Source organism: Denticeps clupeoides, chromosome 1, assembly GCF_900700375.1.
Source record: "Denticeps clupeoides chromosome 1, fDenClu1.1, whole genome shotgun sequence".
NCBI classification, from domain to species: Eukaryota; Metazoa; Chordata; class Actinopteri; order Clupeiformes; family Denticipitidae; genus Denticeps; species Denticeps clupeoides.
In genome coordinates, this window is record NC_041707.1 from 33,463,877 (window position 1) to 33,479,470 (window position 15,594).

The 15,594-nt window shown below is 38.9% G+C and overlaps 46 non-coding genes across 46 annotated transcripts; all 46 read right to left on the reverse strand.

Moving 5' to 3' along the window:
- Nucleotides 1-29: 29 nt before the first annotated feature.
- On the reverse strand, nt 30-102 carry trnat-ugu (transfer RNA threonine (anticodon UGU)). Its single transcript has one exon. It is a non-coding gene; the product is annotated as a tRNA-Thr (tRNA).
- Nucleotides 103-310: 208 nt separating this feature from the next.
- Nucleotides 311-383, reverse strand: trnat-cgu (transfer RNA threonine (anticodon CGU)). Its single transcript has one exon. It is a non-coding gene; the product is annotated as a tRNA-Thr (tRNA).
- A 286-nt stretch (nt 384-669) lies between these two features.
- Nucleotides 670-742, reverse strand: trnat-ugu (transfer RNA threonine (anticodon UGU)). Its single transcript has one exon. It is a non-coding gene; the product is annotated as a tRNA-Thr (tRNA).
- Nucleotides 743-950: 208 nt separating this feature from the next.
- On the reverse strand, nt 951-1,023 carry trnat-cgu (transfer RNA threonine (anticodon CGU)). The gene has a single exon. It is a non-coding gene; the product is annotated as a tRNA-Thr (tRNA).
- A 286-nt stretch (nt 1,024-1,309) lies between these two features.
- trnat-ugu (transfer RNA threonine (anticodon UGU)) lies at nt 1,310-1,382 on the reverse strand. Its single transcript has one exon. It is a non-coding gene; the product is annotated as a tRNA-Thr (tRNA).
- Nucleotides 1,383-1,590: 208 nt separating this feature from the next.
- Nucleotides 1,591-1,663, reverse strand: trnat-cgu (transfer RNA threonine (anticodon CGU)). The gene has a single exon. It is a non-coding gene; the product is annotated as a tRNA-Thr (tRNA).
- A 286-nt stretch (nt 1,664-1,949) lies between these two features.
- Nucleotides 1,950-2,022, reverse strand: trnat-ugu (transfer RNA threonine (anticodon UGU)). Its single transcript has one exon. It is a non-coding gene; the product is annotated as a tRNA-Thr (tRNA).
- Nucleotides 2,023-2,307: 285 nt separating this feature from the next.
- trnat-ugu (transfer RNA threonine (anticodon UGU)) lies at nt 2,308-2,380 on the reverse strand. The gene has a single exon. It is a non-coding gene; the product is annotated as a tRNA-Thr (tRNA).
- Nucleotides 2,381-2,588: 208 nt separating this feature from the next.
- On the reverse strand, nt 2,589-2,661 carry trnat-cgu (transfer RNA threonine (anticodon CGU)). The gene has a single exon. It is a non-coding gene; the product is annotated as a tRNA-Thr (tRNA).
- Nucleotides 2,662-2,947: 286 nt separating this feature from the next.
- Nucleotides 2,948-3,020, reverse strand: trnat-ugu (transfer RNA threonine (anticodon UGU)). Its single transcript has one exon. It is a non-coding gene; the product is annotated as a tRNA-Thr (tRNA).
- Nucleotides 3,021-3,305: 285 nt separating this feature from the next.
- Nucleotides 3,306-3,378, reverse strand: trnat-ugu (transfer RNA threonine (anticodon UGU)). Its single transcript has one exon. It is a non-coding gene; the product is annotated as a tRNA-Thr (tRNA).
- Nucleotides 3,379-3,586: 208 nt separating this feature from the next.
- On the reverse strand, nt 3,587-3,659 carry trnat-cgu (transfer RNA threonine (anticodon CGU)). Its single transcript has one exon. It is a non-coding gene; the product is annotated as a tRNA-Thr (tRNA).
- A 286-nt stretch (nt 3,660-3,945) lies between these two features.
- On the reverse strand, nt 3,946-4,018 carry trnat-ugu (transfer RNA threonine (anticodon UGU)). Its single transcript has one exon. It is a non-coding gene; the product is annotated as a tRNA-Thr (tRNA).
- A 286-nt stretch (nt 4,019-4,304) lies between these two features.
- On the reverse strand, nt 4,305-4,378 carry trnat-ugu (transfer RNA threonine (anticodon UGU)). Its single transcript has one exon. It is a non-coding gene; the product is annotated as a tRNA-Thr (tRNA).
- A 208-nt stretch (nt 4,379-4,586) lies between these two features.
- Nucleotides 4,587-4,659, reverse strand: trnat-cgu (transfer RNA threonine (anticodon CGU)). Its single transcript has one exon. It is a non-coding gene; the product is annotated as a tRNA-Thr (tRNA).
- Nucleotides 4,660-4,945: 286 nt separating this feature from the next.
- trnat-ugu (transfer RNA threonine (anticodon UGU)) lies at nt 4,946-5,018 on the reverse strand. Its single transcript has one exon. It is a non-coding gene; the product is annotated as a tRNA-Thr (tRNA).
- Nucleotides 5,019-5,303: 285 nt separating this feature from the next.
- Nucleotides 5,304-5,376, reverse strand: trnat-ugu (transfer RNA threonine (anticodon UGU)). The gene has a single exon. It is a non-coding gene; the product is annotated as a tRNA-Thr (tRNA).
- Nucleotides 5,377-5,662: 286 nt separating this feature from the next.
- Nucleotides 5,663-5,735, reverse strand: trnat-ugu (transfer RNA threonine (anticodon UGU)). The gene has a single exon. It is a non-coding gene; the product is annotated as a tRNA-Thr (tRNA).
- A 208-nt stretch (nt 5,736-5,943) lies between these two features.
- trnat-cgu (transfer RNA threonine (anticodon CGU)) lies at nt 5,944-6,016 on the reverse strand. Its single transcript has one exon. It is a non-coding gene; the product is annotated as a tRNA-Thr (tRNA).
- A 286-nt stretch (nt 6,017-6,302) lies between these two features.
- On the reverse strand, nt 6,303-6,375 carry trnat-ugu (transfer RNA threonine (anticodon UGU)). Its single transcript has one exon. It is a non-coding gene; the product is annotated as a tRNA-Thr (tRNA).
- A 208-nt stretch (nt 6,376-6,583) lies between these two features.
- Nucleotides 6,584-6,656, reverse strand: trnat-cgu (transfer RNA threonine (anticodon CGU)). Its single transcript has one exon. It is a non-coding gene; the product is annotated as a tRNA-Thr (tRNA).
- A 285-nt stretch (nt 6,657-6,941) lies between these two features.
- trnat-ugu (transfer RNA threonine (anticodon UGU)) lies at nt 6,942-7,014 on the reverse strand. The gene has a single exon. It is a non-coding gene; the product is annotated as a tRNA-Thr (tRNA).
- A 285-nt stretch (nt 7,015-7,299) lies between these two features.
- On the reverse strand, nt 7,300-7,372 carry trnat-ugu (transfer RNA threonine (anticodon UGU)). Its single transcript has one exon. It is a non-coding gene; the product is annotated as a tRNA-Thr (tRNA).
- Nucleotides 7,373-7,580: 208 nt separating this feature from the next.
- Nucleotides 7,581-7,653, reverse strand: trnat-ugu (transfer RNA threonine (anticodon UGU)). The gene has a single exon. It is a non-coding gene; the product is annotated as a tRNA-Thr (tRNA).
- Nucleotides 7,654-7,939: 286 nt separating this feature from the next.
- trnat-ugu (transfer RNA threonine (anticodon UGU)) lies at nt 7,940-8,012 on the reverse strand. The gene has a single exon. It is a non-coding gene; the product is annotated as a tRNA-Thr (tRNA).
- A 282-nt stretch (nt 8,013-8,294) lies between these two features.
- On the reverse strand, nt 8,295-8,367 carry trnat-ugu (transfer RNA threonine (anticodon UGU)). The gene has a single exon. It is a non-coding gene; the product is annotated as a tRNA-Thr (tRNA).
- A 208-nt stretch (nt 8,368-8,575) lies between these two features.
- On the reverse strand, nt 8,576-8,648 carry trnat-cgu (transfer RNA threonine (anticodon CGU)). Its single transcript has one exon. It is a non-coding gene; the product is annotated as a tRNA-Thr (tRNA).
- Nucleotides 8,649-8,934: 286 nt separating this feature from the next.
- On the reverse strand, nt 8,935-9,007 carry trnat-ugu (transfer RNA threonine (anticodon UGU)). Its single transcript has one exon. It is a non-coding gene; the product is annotated as a tRNA-Thr (tRNA).
- Nucleotides 9,008-9,215: 208 nt separating this feature from the next.
- Nucleotides 9,216-9,288, reverse strand: trnat-cgu (transfer RNA threonine (anticodon CGU)). The gene has a single exon. It is a non-coding gene; the product is annotated as a tRNA-Thr (tRNA).
- A 284-nt stretch (nt 9,289-9,572) lies between these two features.
- trnat-ugu (transfer RNA threonine (anticodon UGU)) lies at nt 9,573-9,645 on the reverse strand. Its single transcript has one exon. It is a non-coding gene; the product is annotated as a tRNA-Thr (tRNA).
- A 208-nt stretch (nt 9,646-9,853) lies between these two features.
- On the reverse strand, nt 9,854-9,926 carry trnat-cgu (transfer RNA threonine (anticodon CGU)). Its single transcript has one exon. It is a non-coding gene; the product is annotated as a tRNA-Thr (tRNA).
- Nucleotides 9,927-10,212: 286 nt separating this feature from the next.
- On the reverse strand, nt 10,213-10,285 carry trnat-ugu (transfer RNA threonine (anticodon UGU)). The gene has a single exon. It is a non-coding gene; the product is annotated as a tRNA-Thr (tRNA).
- Nucleotides 10,286-10,571: 286 nt separating this feature from the next.
- Nucleotides 10,572-10,644, reverse strand: trnat-ugu (transfer RNA threonine (anticodon UGU)). Its single transcript has one exon. It is a non-coding gene; the product is annotated as a tRNA-Thr (tRNA).
- Nucleotides 10,645-10,852: 208 nt separating this feature from the next.
- On the reverse strand, nt 10,853-10,925 carry trnat-cgu (transfer RNA threonine (anticodon CGU)). Its single transcript has one exon. It is a non-coding gene; the product is annotated as a tRNA-Thr (tRNA).
- Nucleotides 10,926-11,211: 286 nt separating this feature from the next.
- trnat-ugu (transfer RNA threonine (anticodon UGU)) lies at nt 11,212-11,284 on the reverse strand. Its single transcript has one exon. It is a non-coding gene; the product is annotated as a tRNA-Thr (tRNA).
- Nucleotides 11,285-11,492: 208 nt separating this feature from the next.
- trnat-cgu (transfer RNA threonine (anticodon CGU)) lies at nt 11,493-11,565 on the reverse strand. The gene has a single exon. It is a non-coding gene; the product is annotated as a tRNA-Thr (tRNA).
- A 286-nt stretch (nt 11,566-11,851) lies between these two features.
- trnat-ugu (transfer RNA threonine (anticodon UGU)) lies at nt 11,852-11,924 on the reverse strand. Its single transcript has one exon. It is a non-coding gene; the product is annotated as a tRNA-Thr (tRNA).
- Nucleotides 11,925-12,490: 566 nt separating this feature from the next.
- Nucleotides 12,491-12,563, reverse strand: trnat-cgu (transfer RNA threonine (anticodon CGU)). Its single transcript has one exon. It is a non-coding gene; the product is annotated as a tRNA-Thr (tRNA).
- Nucleotides 12,564-12,849: 286 nt separating this feature from the next.
- trnat-ugu (transfer RNA threonine (anticodon UGU)) lies at nt 12,850-12,922 on the reverse strand. The gene has a single exon. It is a non-coding gene; the product is annotated as a tRNA-Thr (tRNA).
- A 208-nt stretch (nt 12,923-13,130) lies between these two features.
- Nucleotides 13,131-13,203, reverse strand: trnat-cgu (transfer RNA threonine (anticodon CGU)). The gene has a single exon. It is a non-coding gene; the product is annotated as a tRNA-Thr (tRNA).
- A 285-nt stretch (nt 13,204-13,488) lies between these two features.
- trnat-ugu (transfer RNA threonine (anticodon UGU)) lies at nt 13,489-13,561 on the reverse strand. Its single transcript has one exon. It is a non-coding gene; the product is annotated as a tRNA-Thr (tRNA).
- A 208-nt stretch (nt 13,562-13,769) lies between these two features.
- On the reverse strand, nt 13,770-13,842 carry trnat-cgu (transfer RNA threonine (anticodon CGU)). The gene has a single exon. It is a non-coding gene; the product is annotated as a tRNA-Thr (tRNA).
- A 286-nt stretch (nt 13,843-14,128) lies between these two features.
- Nucleotides 14,129-14,201, reverse strand: trnat-ugu (transfer RNA threonine (anticodon UGU)). The gene has a single exon. It is a non-coding gene; the product is annotated as a tRNA-Thr (tRNA).
- Nucleotides 14,202-14,764: 563 nt separating this feature from the next.
- trnat-cgu (transfer RNA threonine (anticodon CGU)) lies at nt 14,765-14,837 on the reverse strand. Its single transcript has one exon. It is a non-coding gene; the product is annotated as a tRNA-Thr (tRNA).
- Nucleotides 14,838-15,121: 284 nt separating this feature from the next.
- trnat-ugu (transfer RNA threonine (anticodon UGU)) lies at nt 15,122-15,194 on the reverse strand. The gene has a single exon. It is a non-coding gene; the product is annotated as a tRNA-Thr (tRNA).
- Nucleotides 15,195-15,402: 208 nt separating this feature from the next.
- trnat-cgu (transfer RNA threonine (anticodon CGU)) lies at nt 15,403-15,475 on the reverse strand. Its single transcript has one exon. It is a non-coding gene; the product is annotated as a tRNA-Thr (tRNA).
- Nucleotides 15,476-15,594: the final 119 nt, after the last annotated feature.

Consider the following 15,594-nt stretch of genomic DNA (forward strand, 5'->3'; position numbering starts at 1 on the left):
TTAAAAACTGAAGTGACCTTAACATCAGAAGGCTCCAGTGAGGATCGAACTCACGACCCCTGGTTTACAAGACCAGTGCTCTGTCCACTGAGCTATGAAGCCATTGCTCACATTTTTCTGACTTGGATCGAGCATCCAATTTGTGATTCGTTGCGTTAAAGACCATAGCCCTAAGTACTGAAGCCACTTTTCAAATTTGTCTTAACTTTGCTGTGCGTTCAACTATATTACTTGTTTTGGACAACTAGTGAAATTCAAGAGATGGTTTTTATGACTCAAGTTCTACATCTAAAGTGACAAAAGCATTCGAAGGCTACAGTGAGGTTCGAACTCACGACCCCTGGTTTACGAGACCAGTGCTCTTGCCACTGAGCTATGAAGCCCTTAAAAAGGGTTTTACACACTCCTTTGTTAATTAGTCAATTTTACATTTGGATAAGTAGTCTAGTTCTTGACTATTGGATTTATTGGTGACCCAGAAAATGTTCCACCAATTTTTTTTACATTCATGCCGTCAAAAGAGCAAATGGAATGAGGAAGAAGTCATTTCTCTCAACAGCTAGAGTCAAGTCAACTCTTCTTTAAAAATAAGTCACATATGACAAAGCTCAAACGTGAGATGAACATTATCGAGGGAGGTTTAAAAACTGAAGTGACCTTAACATCAGAAGGCTCCAGTGAGGATCGAACTCACGACCCCTGGTTTACAAGACCAGTGCTCTGTCCACTGAGCTATGAAGCCATTGCTCACATTTTTCTGATTTGGATCGAGCATCCAATTTGTGATTCGTTGCGTTAAAGACCATAGCCCTAAGTACTGAAGCCACTTTTCAAATTTGTCTTAACTTTGCTGTGCGTTCAACTATATTACTTGTTTTGGACAACTAGTGAAATTCAAGAGATGGTTTTTATGACTCAAGTTCTACATCTAAAGTGACAAAAGCATTTGAAGGCTACAGTGAGGTTCGAACTCACGACCCCTGGTTTACGAGACCAGTGCTCTTGCCACTGAGCTATGAAGCCCTTAAAAAGGGTTTTACACACTCCTTTGTTAATTAGTCAATTTTACATTTGGATAAGTAGTCTAGTTCTTGACTATTGGATTTATTGGTGACCCAGAAAATGTTCCACCAATTTTTTTTACATTCATGCCGTCAAAAGAGCAAATGGAATGAGGAAGAAGTCATTTCTCTCAACAGCTAGAGTCAAGTCAACTCTTCTTTAAAAATAAGTCACATATGACAAAGCTCAAACGTGAGATGAACATTATCGAGGGAGGTTTAAAAACTGAAGTGACCTTAACATCAGAAGGCTCCAGTGAGGATCGAACTCACGACCCCTGGTTTACAAGACCAGTGCTCTGTCCACTGAGCTATGAAGCCATTGTTCACATTTTTCTGACTTGGATCGAGCATCCAATTTGTGATTCGTTGCGTTAAAGACCATAGCCCTAAGTACTGAAGCCACTTTTCAAATTTGTCTTAACTTTGCTGTGCGTTCAACTATATTACTTGTTTTGGACAACTAGTGAAATTCAAGAGATGGTTTTTATGACTCAAGTTCTACATCTAAAGTGACAAAAGCATTTGAAGGCTTCAGTGAGGTTCGAACTCACGACCCCTGGTTTACGAGACCAGTGCTCTTGCCACTGAGCTATGAAGCCCTTAAAAAGGGTTTTACACACTCCTTTGTTAATTAGTCAATTTTACATTTGGATAAGTAGTCTAGTTCTTGACTATTGGATTTATTGGTGACCCAGAAAATGTTCCACCAATTTTTTTTACATTCATGCCGTCAAAAGAGCAAATGGAATGAGGAAGAAGTCATTTCTCTCAACAGCTAGAGTCAAGTCAACTCTTCTTTAAAAATAAGTCACATATGACAAAGCTCAAACGTGAGATGAACATTATCGAGGGAGGTTTAAAAACTCAAGTGACCTTGACATCAGAAGGCTCCAGTGAGGATCGAACTCACGACCCCTGGTTTACAAGACCAGTGCTCTGGCCACTGAGCTATGAAGCCCTTAAAATGGGGTTTACTTACTCCTTTGTTACTTAGTCAATATTACATTTGGATAACTAGTCTAGTTCTTGACTATTGTATTTATTGGTGACCCAGAAAATGTTCCACCAATTATTTTTACATTCATGCCATCAAAAGAGCAAATGGAATGAGGAAGAAGTCATTTCTCTCAACTGCTACAGTCAAGTCAACTCTTCTTTAAAAATAAGTCAAATATGACAAGGCTCAAATGTGAGATGAACATTATCGAGGAGGTTTAAAAACAGAAGTGACATTAACATCAGAAGGCTCCAGTGAGGATCAAACTCATGACCCCTGGTTTACAAGACCAGTGCTCTGTCCACTGAGCTATGAAGCCATTGTTCACATTTTTCTGACTTGGATCGAGCATCCAATTTGTGATTCGTTCCGTTAAAGACCATAGCCCTAAGTACTGAAGCCACTTTTCAAATTTGTCTTAACTTTGCTTCGCGTTCAACTATATTACTTGTTTTGGACAACTAGTGAAATTCAAAAGATGGTTTTTATGACTCAAGTTCTACATCTAAAGTGACAAAAGCATTTGAAGGCTTCAGTGAGGTTCGAACTCACGACCCCTGGTTTACGAGACCAGTGCTCTTGCCACTGAGCTATGAAGCCCTTAAAAAGGGTTTTACACACTCCTTTGTTAATTAGTCAATTTTACATTTGGATAAGTAGTCTAGTTCTTGACTATTGGATTTATTGGTGACCCAGAAAATGTTCCACCAATTTTTTTTACATTCATGCCGTCAAAAGAGCAAATGGAATGAGGAAGAAGTCATTTCTCTCAACAGCTAGAGTCAAGTCAACTCTTCTTTAAAAATAAGTCACATATGACAAAGCTCAAACGTGAGATGAACATTATCGAGGGAGGTTTAAAAACTCAAGTGACCTTGACATCAGAAGGCTCCAGTGAGGATCGAACTCACGACCCCTGGTTTACAAGACCAGTGCTCTGGCCACTGAGCTATGAAGCCCTTAAAATGGGGTTTACTTACTCCTTTGTTACTTAGTCAATATTACATTTGGATAACTAGTCTAGTTCTTGACTATTGTATTTATTGGTGACCCAGAAAATGTTCCACCAATTATTTTTACATTCATGCCATCAAAAGAGCAAATGGAATGAGGAAGAAGTCATTTCTCTCAACTGCTACAGTCAAGTCAACTCTTCTTTAAAAATAAGTCAAATATGACAAGGCTCAAATGTGAGATGAACATTATCGAGGAGGTTTAAAAACAGAAGTGACATTAACATCAGAAGGCTCCAGTGAGGATCAAACTCACGACCCCTGGTTTACAAGACCAGTGCTCTGTCCACTGAGCTATGAAGCCATTGTTCACATTTTTCTGACTTGGATCGAGCATCCAATTTGTGATTCGTTGCGTTAAAGACCATAGCCCTAAGTACTGAAGCCACTTTTCAAATTTGTCTTAACTTTGCTGTGCGTTCAACTATATTACTTGTTTTGGACAACTAGTGAAATTCAAGAGATGGTTTTTATGACTCAAGTTCTACATCTAAAGTGACAAAAGCATTTGAAGGCTTCAGTGAGGTTCGAACTCACGACCCCTGGTTTACGAGACCAGTGCTCTTGCCACTGAGCTATGAAGCCCTTAAAAAGGGTTTTACACACTCCTTTGTTAATTAGTCAATTTTACATTTGGATAAGTAGTCTAGTTCTTGACTATTGGATTTATTGGTGACCCAGAAAATGTTCCACCAATTTTTTTTACATTCATGCCGTCAAAAGAGCAAATGGAATGAGGAAGAAGTCATTTCTCTCAACAGCTAGAGTCAAGTCAACTCTTCTTTAAAAATAAGTCACATATGACAAAGCTCAAACGTGAGATGAACATTATCGAGGGAGGTTTAAAAACTCAAGTGACCTTGACATCAGAAGGCTCCAGTGAGGATCGAACTCACGACCCCTGGTTTACAAGACCAGTGCTCTGGCCACTGAGCTATGAAGCCCTTAAAATGGGGTTTACTTACTCCTTTGTTACTTAGTCAATATTACATTTGGATAACTAGTCTAGTTCTTGACTATTGTATTTATTGGTGACCCAGAAAATGTTCCACCAATTATTTTTACATTCATGCCATCAAAAGAGCAAATGGAATGAGGAAGAAGTCATTTCTCTCAACTGCTACAGTCAAGTCAACTCTTCTTTAAAAATAAGTCAAATATGACAAGGCTCAAATGTGAGATGAACATTATCGAGGGAGGTTTAAAAACTGAAGTGACATTAACATCAGAAGGCTCCAGTGAGGATCGAACTCACTGACCCCTGGTTTACAAGACCAGTGCTCTGTCCACTGAGCTATGAAGCCATTGTTCACATTTTTCTGACTTGGATCGAGCATCCAATTTGTGATTCGTTGCGTTAAAGACCATAGCCCTAAGTACTGAAGCCACTTTTCAAATTTGTCTTAACTTTGCTGTGCGTTCAACTATATTACTTGTTTTGGACAACTAGTGAAATTCAAGAGATGGTTTTTATGACTCAAGTTCTACATCTAAAGTGACAAAAGCATTTGAAGGCTTCAGTGAGGTTCGAACTCACGACCCCTGGTTTACGAGACCAGTGCTCTTGCCACTGAGCTATGAAGCCCTTAAAAAGGGTTTTACACACTCCTTTGTTAATTAGTCAATTTTACATTTGGATAAGTAGTCTAGTTCTTGACTATTGGATTTATTGGTGACCCAGAAAATGTTCCACCAATTTTTTTTACATTCATGCCGTCAAAAGAGCAAATGGAATGAGGAAGAAGTCATTTCTCTCAACAGCTAGAGTCAAGTCAACTCTTCTTTAAAAATAAGTCACATATGACAAAGCTCAAACGTGAGATGAACATTATCGAGGGAGGTTTAAAAACTCAAGTGACCTTGACATCAGAAGGCTCCAGTGAGGATCGAACTCACGACCCCTGGTTTACAAGACCAGTGCTCTGGCCACTGAGCTATGAAGCCCTTAAAATGGGGTTTACTTACTCCTTTGTTACTTAGTCAATATTACATTTGGATAACTAGTCTAGTTCTTGACTATTGTATTTATTGGTGACCCAGAAAATGTTCCACCAATTATTTTTACATTCATGCCATCAAAAGAGCAAATGGAATGAGGAAGAAGTCATTTCTCTCAACTGCTACAGTCAAGTCAACTCTTCTTTAAAAATAAGTGAAATATGACAAGGCTCAAATGTGAGATGAACAATATCGAGGAGGTTTAAAAACTCAAGTGACCTTGACATCAGAAGGCTCCAGTGAGGATCGAACTCACGACCCCTGGTTTACAAGACCAGTGCTCTGGCCACTGAGCTATGAAGCCCTTAAAATGGGGTTTACTTACTCCTTTGTTACTTAGTCAATATTACATTTGGATAACTAGTCTAGTTCTTGACTATTGTATTTATTGGTGACCCAGAAAATGTTCCACCAATTATTTTTACATTCATGCCATCAGAAGAGCAAATGGAATGAGGAAGAAGTCATTTCTCTCAACTGCTACAGTCAAGTCAACTCTTCTTTAAAAATAAGTCAAATATGACAAGGCTCAAATGTGAGATGAACATTATCGAGGGAGGTTTAAAAACTGAAGTGACCTTAACATCAGAAGGCTCCAGTGAGGATCGAACTCACGACCCCTGGTTTACAAGACCAGTGCTCTGTCCACTGAGCTATGAAGCCATTGTTCACATTTTTCTGACTTGGATCGAGCATCCAATTTGTGATTCGTTGCGTTAAAGACCATAGCCCTAAGTACTGAAGCCACTTTTCAAATTTGTCTTAACTTTGCTGTGCGTTCAACTATATTACTTGTTTTGGACAACTAGTGAAATTCAAGAGATGGTTTTTATGACTCAAGTTCTACATCTAAAGTGACAAAAGCATTTGAAGGCTTCAGTGAGGTTCGAACTCACGACCCCTGGTTTACGAGACCAGTGCTCTTGCCACTGAGCTATGAAGCCCTTAAAAAGGGTTTTACACACTCCTTTGTTAATTAGTCAATTTTACATTTGGATAAGTAGTCTAGTTCTTGACTATTGGATTTATTGGTGACCCAGAAAATGTTCCACCAATTTTTTTTACATTCATGCCGTCAAAAGAGCAAATGGAATGAGGAAGAAGTCATTTCTCTCAACAGCTAGAGTCAAGTCAACTCTTCTTTAAAAATAAGTCACATATGACAAAGCTCAAACGTGAGATGAACATTATCGAGGGAGGTTTAAAAACTGAAGTGACCTTAACATCAGAAGGCTCCAGTGAGGATCGAACTCACGACCCCTGGTTTACAAGACCAGTGCTCTGTCCACTGAGCTATGAAGCCATTGTTCACATTTTTCTGACTTGGATCGAGCATCCAATTTGTGATTCGTTGCGTTAAAGACCATAGCCCTAAGTACTGAAGCCACTTTTCAAATTTGTCTTAACTTTGCTGTGCGTTCAACTATATTACTTGTTTTGGACAACTAGTGAAATTCAAGAGATGGTTTTTATGACTCAAGTTCTACATCTAAAGTGACAAAAGCATTTGAAGGCTTCAGTGAGGTTCGAACTCACGACCCCTGGTTTACGAGACCAGTGCTCTTGCCACTGAGCTATGAAGCCCTTAAAAGGGTTTTACACACTCCTTTGTTAATTAGTCAATTTTACATTTGGATAAGTAGTCTAGTTCTTGACTATTGGATTTATTGGTGACCCAGAAAATGTTCCACCAATTTTTTTTACATTCATGCCGTCAAAAGAGCAAATGGAATGAGGAAGAAGTCATTTCTCTCAACAGCTAGAGTCAAGTCAACTCTTCTTTAAAAATAAGTCACATATGACAAAGCTCAAACGTGAGATGAACATTATCGAGGGAGGTTTAAAAACTCAAGTGACCTTGACATCAGAAGGCTCCAGTGAGGATCGAACTCACGACCCCTGGTTTACAAGACCAGTGCTCTGGCCACTGAGCTATGAAGCCCTTAAAATGGGGTTTACTTACTCCTTTGTTACTTAGTCAATATTACATTTGGATAACTAGTCTAGTTCTTGACTATTGTATTTATTGGTGACCCAGAAAATGTTCCACCAATTATTTTTACATTCATGCCATCAAAAGAGCAAATGGAATGAGGAAGAAGTCATTTCTCTCAACTGCTACAGTCAAGTCAACTCTTCTTTAAAATAAGTCAAATATGACAAGGCTCAAATGTGAGATGAACATTATCGAGGGAGGTTTAAAAACTGAAGTGACCTTAACATCAGAAGGCTCCAGTGAGGATCGAACTCACGACCCCTGGTTTACAAGACCAGTGCTCTGTCCACTGAGCTATGAAGCCATTGTTCACATTTTTCTGACTTGGATCGAGCATCCAATTTGTGATTCGTTGCGTTAAAGACCATAGCCCTAAGTACTGAAGCCACTTTTCAAATTTGTCTTAACTTTGCTGTGCGTTCAACTATATTACTTGTTTTGGACAACTAGTGAAATTCAAGAGATGGTTTTTATGACTCAAGTTCTACATCTAAAGTGACAAAAGCATTTGAAGGCTACAGTGAGGTTCGAACTCACGACCCCTGGTTTACAAGACCAGTGCTCTTGCCACTGAGCTATGAAGCTCTTAAAAACGGTTTTACACACTCCTTTGTTAATTAGTCAATTTTACATTTGGATAAGTAGTCTAGTTCTTGACTATTGGATTTATTGGTGACCCAGAAAATGTTCCACCAATTTTTTTTACATTCATGCCGTCAAAAGAGCAAATGGAATGAGGAAGAAGTCATTTCTCTCAACAGCTAGAGTCAAGTCAACTCTTCTTTAAAAATAAGTCACATATGACAAAGCTCAAACGTGAGATGAACATTATCGAGGGAGGTTTAAAAACTGAAGTGACCTTGACATCAGAAGGCTCCAGTGAGGATCGAACTCACGACCCCTGGTTTACAAGACCAGTGCTCTGGCCACTGAGCTATGAAGCCCTAAAATGGGGTTTACTTACTCCTTTGTTATTAGTCAATATTACATTTGGATAACTAGTCTAGTTCTTGACTATTGTATTTATTGGTGACCCAGAAAATGTTCCACCAATTATTTTTACATTCATGCCATCAAAAGAGCAAATGGAATGAGGAAGAAGTCATTTCTCTCAACAGCTAGAGTCAAGTCAACTCTTCTTTAAAATAAGTCACATATGACAAAGCTCAAATGTGAGATGAACATTATCGAGGAGGTTTAAAAACTGAAGTGAGCTTAACATCAGAAGGCTCCAGTGAGGATCAAACTCACTACCCCTGGTTTACAAGACCAGTGCTCTGTCCACTGAGCTATGAAGCCATTGTTCACATTTTTCTGACTTGGATCGAGCATCCAATTTGTGATTCGTTGCGTTAAAGACCATAGCCCTAAGTACTGAAGCCACTTTTCAAATTTGTCTTAACTTTGCTTTGCGTTCAACTATATTACTTGTTTTGGACAACTAGTGAAATTCAAGAGATGGTTTTTATGACTCAAGTTCTACATCTAAAGTGACAAAAGCATTTGAAGGCTTCAGTGAGGTTTGAACTCACGACCCCTGGTTTACGAGACCAGTGCTCTTGCCACTGAGCTATGAAGCCCTTAAAAAGGGTTTTACTCACTCCTTTGTTAATTAGTCAATTTTACATTTGGATAAGTAGTCTAGTTCTTGACTATTGGATTTATTGGTGACCCAGAAAATGTTCCACCAATTTTTTTTACATTCATGCCGTCAAAAGAGCAAATGGAATGAGGAAGAAGTCATTTCTCTCAACAGCTAGAGTCAAGTCAACTCTTCTTTAAAAATAAGTCACATATGACAAAGCTCAAACGTGAGATGAACATTATCGAGGGAGGTTTAAAAACTGAAGTGACCTTAACATCAGAAGGCTCCAGTGAGGATCGAACTCACGACCCCTGGTTTACAAGACCAGTGCTCTGTCCACTGAGCTATGAAGCCATTGTTCACATTTTTCTGACTTGGATCGAGCATCCAATTTGTGATTCGTTGCGTTAAAGACCATAGCCCTAAGTACTGAAGCCACTTTTCAAATTTGTCTTAACTTTGCTGTGCGTTCAACTATATTACTTGTTTTGGACAACTAGTGAAATTCAAGAGATGGTTTTTATGACTCAAGTTCTACATCTAAAGTGACAAAAGCATTTGAAGGCTTCAGTGAGGTTCGAACTCACGACCCCTGGTTTACGAGACCAGTGCTCTTGCCACTGAGCTATGAAGCCCTTAAAGGTTTTTACACACTCCTTTGTTAATTAGTCAATTTTACATTTGGATAAGTAGTCTAGTTCTTGACTATTGGATTTATTGGTGACCCAGAAAATGTTCCACCAATTTTTTTTACATTCATGCCGTCAAAAGAGCAAATGGAATGAGGAAGAAGTCATTTCTCTCAACAGCTAGAGTCAAGTCAACTCTTCTTTAAAAATAAGTCACATATGACAAAGCTCAAACGTGAGATGAACATTATCGAGGGAGGTTTAAAAACTGAAGTGACCTTAACATCAGAAGGCTCCAGTGAGGATCGAACTCACGACCCCTGGTTTACAAGACCAGTGCTCTGTCCACTGAGCTATGAAGCCATTGTTCACATTTTTCTGACTTGGATCGAGCATCCAATTTGTGATTCGTTGCGTTAAAGACCATAGCCCTAAGTACTGAAGCCACTTTTCAAATTTGTCTTAACTTTGCTGTGCGTTCAACTATATTACTTGTTTTGGACAACTAGTGAAATTCAAGAGATGGTTTTTATGACTCAAGTTCTACATCTAAAGTGACAAAAGCATTTGAAGGCTACAGTGAGGTTCGAACTCACGACCCCTGGTTTACGAGACCAGTGCTCTTGCCACTGAGCTATGAAGCCCTTAAAAAGGGTTTTACACACTCCTTTGTTAATTAGTCAATTTTACATTTGGATAATTAGTCTAGTTCTTGACTATTGGATTTATTGGTGACCCAGAAAATGTTCCACCAATTTTTTTTACATTCATGCCGTCAAAAGAGCAAATGGAATGAGGAAGAAGTCATTTCTCTCAACAGCTAGAGTCAAGTCAACTCTTCTTTAAAAATAAGTCACATATGACAAAGCTCAAACGTGAGATGAACATTATCGAGGGAGGTTTAAAAACTCAAGTGACCTTGACATCAGAAGGCTCCAGTGAGGATCGAACTCACGACCCCTGGTTTACAAGACCAGTGCTCTGGCCACTGAGCTATGAAGCCCTTAAAATGAGGTTTACTTACTCCTTTGTTACTTAGTCAATATTACATTTGGATAACTAGTCTAGTTCTTGACTATTGTATTTATTGGTGACCCAGAAAATGTTCCACCAATTATTTTTACATTCATGCCATCAAAAGAGCAAATGGAATGAGGAAGAAGTCATTTCTCTCAACTGCTACAGTCAAGTCAACTCTTCTTTAAAAATAAGTCACATATGACAAGGCTCAAACGTGAGATGAACATTATCGAGGGAGGTTTAAAAACTGAAGTGACCTTAACATCAGAAGGCTCCAGTGAGGATCGAACTCACGACCCCTGGTTTACAAGACCAGTGCTCTGTCCACTGAGCTATGAAGCCATTGTTCACATTTTTCTGACTTGGATCGAGCATCCAATTTGTGATTCGTTGCGTTAAAGACCATAGCCCTAAGTACTGAAGCCACTTTTCAAATTTGTCTTAACTTTGCTGTGCGTTCAACTATATTACTTGTTTTGGACAACTAGTGAAATTCAAGAGATGGTTTTTATGACTCAAGTTCTACATCTAAAGTGACAAAAGCATTTGAAGGCTTCAGTGAGGTTCGAACTCACGACCCCTGGTTTACGAGACCAGTGCTCTTGCCACTGAGCTATGAAGCCCTTAAAAAGGGTTTTACACACTCCTTTGTTAATTAGTCAATTTTACATTTGGATAAGTAGTCTAGTTCTTGACTATTGGATTTATTGGTGACCCAGAAAATGTTCCACCAATTTTTTTTACATTCATGCCGTCAAAAGAGCAAATGGAATGAGGAAGAAGTCATTTCTCTCAACAGCTAGAGTCAAGTCAACTCTTCTTTAAAAATAAGTCACATATGACAAAGCTCAAACGTGAGATGAACATTATCGAGGGAGGTTTAAAAACTGAAGTGACCTTAACATCAGAAGGCTCCAGTGAGGATCGAACTCACGACCCCTGGTTTACAAGACCAGTGCTCTGTCCACTGAGCTATGAAGCCATTGTTCACATTTTTCTGACTTGGATCGAGCATCCAATTTGTGATTCGTTGCGTTAAAGACCATAGCCCTAAGTACTGAAGCCACTTTTCAAATTTGTCTTAACTTTGCTGTGCGTTCAACTATATTACTTGTTTTGGACAACTAGTGAAATTCAAGAGATGGTTTTTATGACTCAAGTTCTACATCTAAAGTGACAAAAGCATTTGAAGGCTTCAGTGAGGTTCGAACTCACGACCCCTGGTTTACGAGACCAGTGCTCTTGCCACTGAGCTATGAAGCCCTTAAAAAGGGTTTTACACACTCCTTTGTTAATTAGTCAATTTTACATTTGGATAAGTAGTCTAGTTCTTGACTATTGGATTTATTGGTGACCCAGAAAATGTTCCACCAATTTTTTTTACATTCATGCCGTCAAAAGAGCAAATGGAATGAGGAAGAAGTCATTTCTCTCAACAGCTAGAGTCAAGTCAACTCTTCTTTAAAAATAAGTCACATATGACAAAGCTCAAACGTGAGATGAACATTATCGAGGGAGGTTTAAAAACTGAAGTGACCTTGACATCAGAAGGCTCCAGTGAGGATCGAACTCACGACCCCTGGTTTACAAGACCAGTGCTCTGGCCACTGAGCTATGATGCCCTTAAAATGGGGTTTACTTACTCCTTTGCTATTTAGTCAATATTACATTTGGATAACTAGTCTAGTTCTTGACTATTGTATTTATTGGTGACCCAGAAAATGTTCCACCAATTATTTTTACATTCATGCCATCAAAAGAGCAAATGGAATGAGGAAGAAGTCATTTCTCTCAACAGCTAGAGTCAAGTCAACTCTTCTTTAAAATAAGTCACATATGACAAAGCTCAAACGTGAGATGAACATTATCGAGGGAGGTTTAAAAACTGAAGTGAGCTTAACATCAGAAGTCTCCAGTGAGGATCAAACTCACTACCCCTGGTTTCCAAGACCAGTGTTCTGTCCACTGAGCTATGAAGCCATTGTTCACATTTTTCTGACTTGGATCGAGCATCCAATTTGTGATTCGTTGCGTTAAAGACCATAGCCCTAAGTACTGAAGCCACTTTTCAAATTTGTCTTAACTTTGCTTTGCGTTCAACTATATTACTTGTTTTGGACAACTAGTGAAATTCAAGAGATGGTTTTTATGACTCAAGTTCTACATCTAAAGTGACAAAAGCATTTGAAGGCTTCAGTGAGGTTCGAACTCACGACCCCTGGTTTACGAGACCAGTGCTCTTGCCACTGAGCTATGAAGCCCTTAAAAAGGGTTTTACTCACTCCTTTGTTAATTAGTCAATTTTACATTTGGATAAGTAGTCTAGTTCTTGACTATTGGATTTATTGGTGACCCAGAAAATGTTCCACCAATTTTTTTTACATTCATGCCGTCAAAAGAGCAAATGGAATGAGGAAGAAGTCATTTCTCTCAACAGCTAGAGTCAAGTCAACTCTTCTTTAAAAATAAGTCACATATGACAAAGCTCAAACGTGAGATGAACATTATCGAGGGAGGTTTAAAAACTGAAGTGACCTTAACATCAGAAGGCTCCAGTGAGGATCGAACTCACGACCCCTGGTTTACAAGACCAGTGCTCTGTCCACTGAGCTATGAAGCCATTGTTCACATTTTTCTGACTTGGATCGAGCATCCAATTTGTGATTCGTTGCGTTAAAGACCGTAGCCCTAAGTACTGAAGCCACTTTTCAAATTTCTCTTAACTTTGCTGTGCGTTCAACTATATTACTTGTTTTGGACAACTAGTGAAATTCAAGAGATGGTTTTTATGACTCAAGTTCTACATCTAAAGTGACAAAAGCATTTGAAGGCTTCAGTGAGGTTCGAACTCACGACCCCTGGTTTACGAGACCAGTGCTCTTGCCACTGAGCTATGAAGCCCTTAAAAGGGTTTTACACACTCCTTTGTTAATTAGTCAATTTTACATTTGGATAAGTAGTCTAGTTCTTGACTATTGGATTTATTGGTGACCCAGAAAATGTTCCACCAATTTTTTTTACATTCATGCCGTCAAAAGAGCAAATGGAATGAGGAAGAAGTCATTTCTCTCAACAGCTAGAGTCAAGTCAACTCTTCTTTAAAAATAAGTCACATATGACAAAGCTCAAACGTGAGATGAACATTATCGAGGGAGGTTTAAAAACTGAAGTGACCTTAACATCAGAAGGCTCCAGTGAGGATCGAACTCACGACCCCTGGTTTACAAGACCAGTGCTCTGTCCACTGAGCTATGAAGCTATTGTTCACATTTTTCTTACTTGGATCGAGCATCCAATTTGTGATTCATTGCGTTAAAGACCATAGCCCTAAGTACTGAAGCCACTTTTCAAATTTGTCTTAACTTTGCTGTGCGTTCAACTATATTACTTGTTTTGGACAACTAGTGAAATTCAAGAGATGGTTTTTATGACTCAAGTTCTACATCTAAAGTGACAAAAGCATTTGAAGGCTTCAGTGAGGTTCGAACTCACGACCCCTGGTTTACGAGACCAGTGCTCTTGCCACTGAGCTATGAAGCACTTAAAAAGGGTTTTACACACTCCTTTGTTAATTAGTTAATTTTACATTTGGATAAGTAGTCTAGTTCTTGACTATTGGATTTATTGGTGACCCAGAAAATGTTCCACCAATTTTTTTTACATTCATGCCGTCAAAAGAGCAAATGGAATGAGGAAGAAGTCATTTCTCTCAACAGCTAGAGTCAAGTCAACTCTTCTTTAAAAATAAGTCACATATGACAAAGCTCAAACGTGAGATGAACATTATCGAGGGAGGTTTAAAAACTGAAGTGACCTTGACATCAGAAGGCTCCAGTGAGGATCGAATTCACGACCCCTGGTTTACAAGACCAGTGCTCTGGCCACTGAGCTATGATGCCCTTAAAATGGGGTTTACTTACTCCTTTGCTATTTAGTCAATATTACATTTGGATAACTAGTCTAGTTCTTGACTATTGTATTTATTGGTGACCCAGAAAATGTTCCACCAATTATTTTACATTCATGCCATCAAAGAGCAAATGGAATGAGGAAGAAGTCATTTCTCTCAACAGCTAGAGTCAAGTCAACTCTTCTTTAAAATAAGTCACATATGACAAAGCTCAAACGTGAGATGAACATTATCGAGGGAGGTTTAAAAACTGAAGTGAGCCTAACATCAGAAGTCTCCAGTGAGGATCAAACTCACTACCCCTGGTTTCCAAGACCAGTGTTCTGTCCACTGAGCTATGAAGCCATTGTTCACATTTTTCTGACTTGGATCGAGCATCCAATTTGTGATTCGTTGCGTTAAAGACCATAGCCCTAAGTACTGAAGCCACTTTTCAAATTTGTCTTAACTTTGCTTTGCGTTCAACTATATTACTTGTTTTGGACAACTAGTGAAATTCAAGAGATGGTTTTATGACTCAAGTTCTACATCTAAAGTGACAAAAGCATTTGAAGGCTTCAGTGAGGTTTGAACTGACGACCCCTGGTTTACGAGACCAGTGCTCTTGCCACTGAGCTATGAAGCCCTTAAAAGGTTTTTACTCACTCCTTGTTAATTAGTCAATTTTACATTTGGATAAGTAGGTCTATTTCTTGACTATTGGATTTATTGGTGACCCAGAAAATGTTCCACCAATTTTTTTTACATTCATGCCGTCAAAAGAGCAATGGAATGAGGAAGAAGTCATTTCTCTCAACAGCTAGAGTCAAGTCAACTCTTCTTTAAAAATAAGTCACATATGACAAAGCTCAAACGTGAGATGAACATTATCGAGGGAGGTTTAAAAACTGAAGTGACCTTAACATCAGAAGGCTCCAGTGAGGATCGAACTCACGACCCCTGGTTTACAAGACCAGTGCTCTGTCCACTGAGCTATGAAGCCATTGTTCACATTTTTCTGACTTGGATCGAGCATCCAATTTGTGATTCGTTGCGTTAAAGACCAATAGCCCTAAGTACTGAAGCCACTTTTCAAATTTCTCTTAACTTTGCTGTGCGTTCAACTATATTACTTGTTTTGGACAACTAGTGAAATTCAAGAGATGGTTTTATGACTCAAGTTCTACATCTAAAGTGACAAAAGCATTTGAAGGCTTCAGTGAGGTTCGAACTCACGACCCCTGGTTTACGAGACCAGTGCTCTTGCCACTGAGCTATGAAGCCCTTAAAAAGGGTTTACACACTCCTTGTTAATTAGTCAATTTTACATTTGGATAAGTAGTCTAGTTCTTGACTATTGGATTTATTGGTGACCCAGAAAATGTTCCACCAATTTTTTTTAC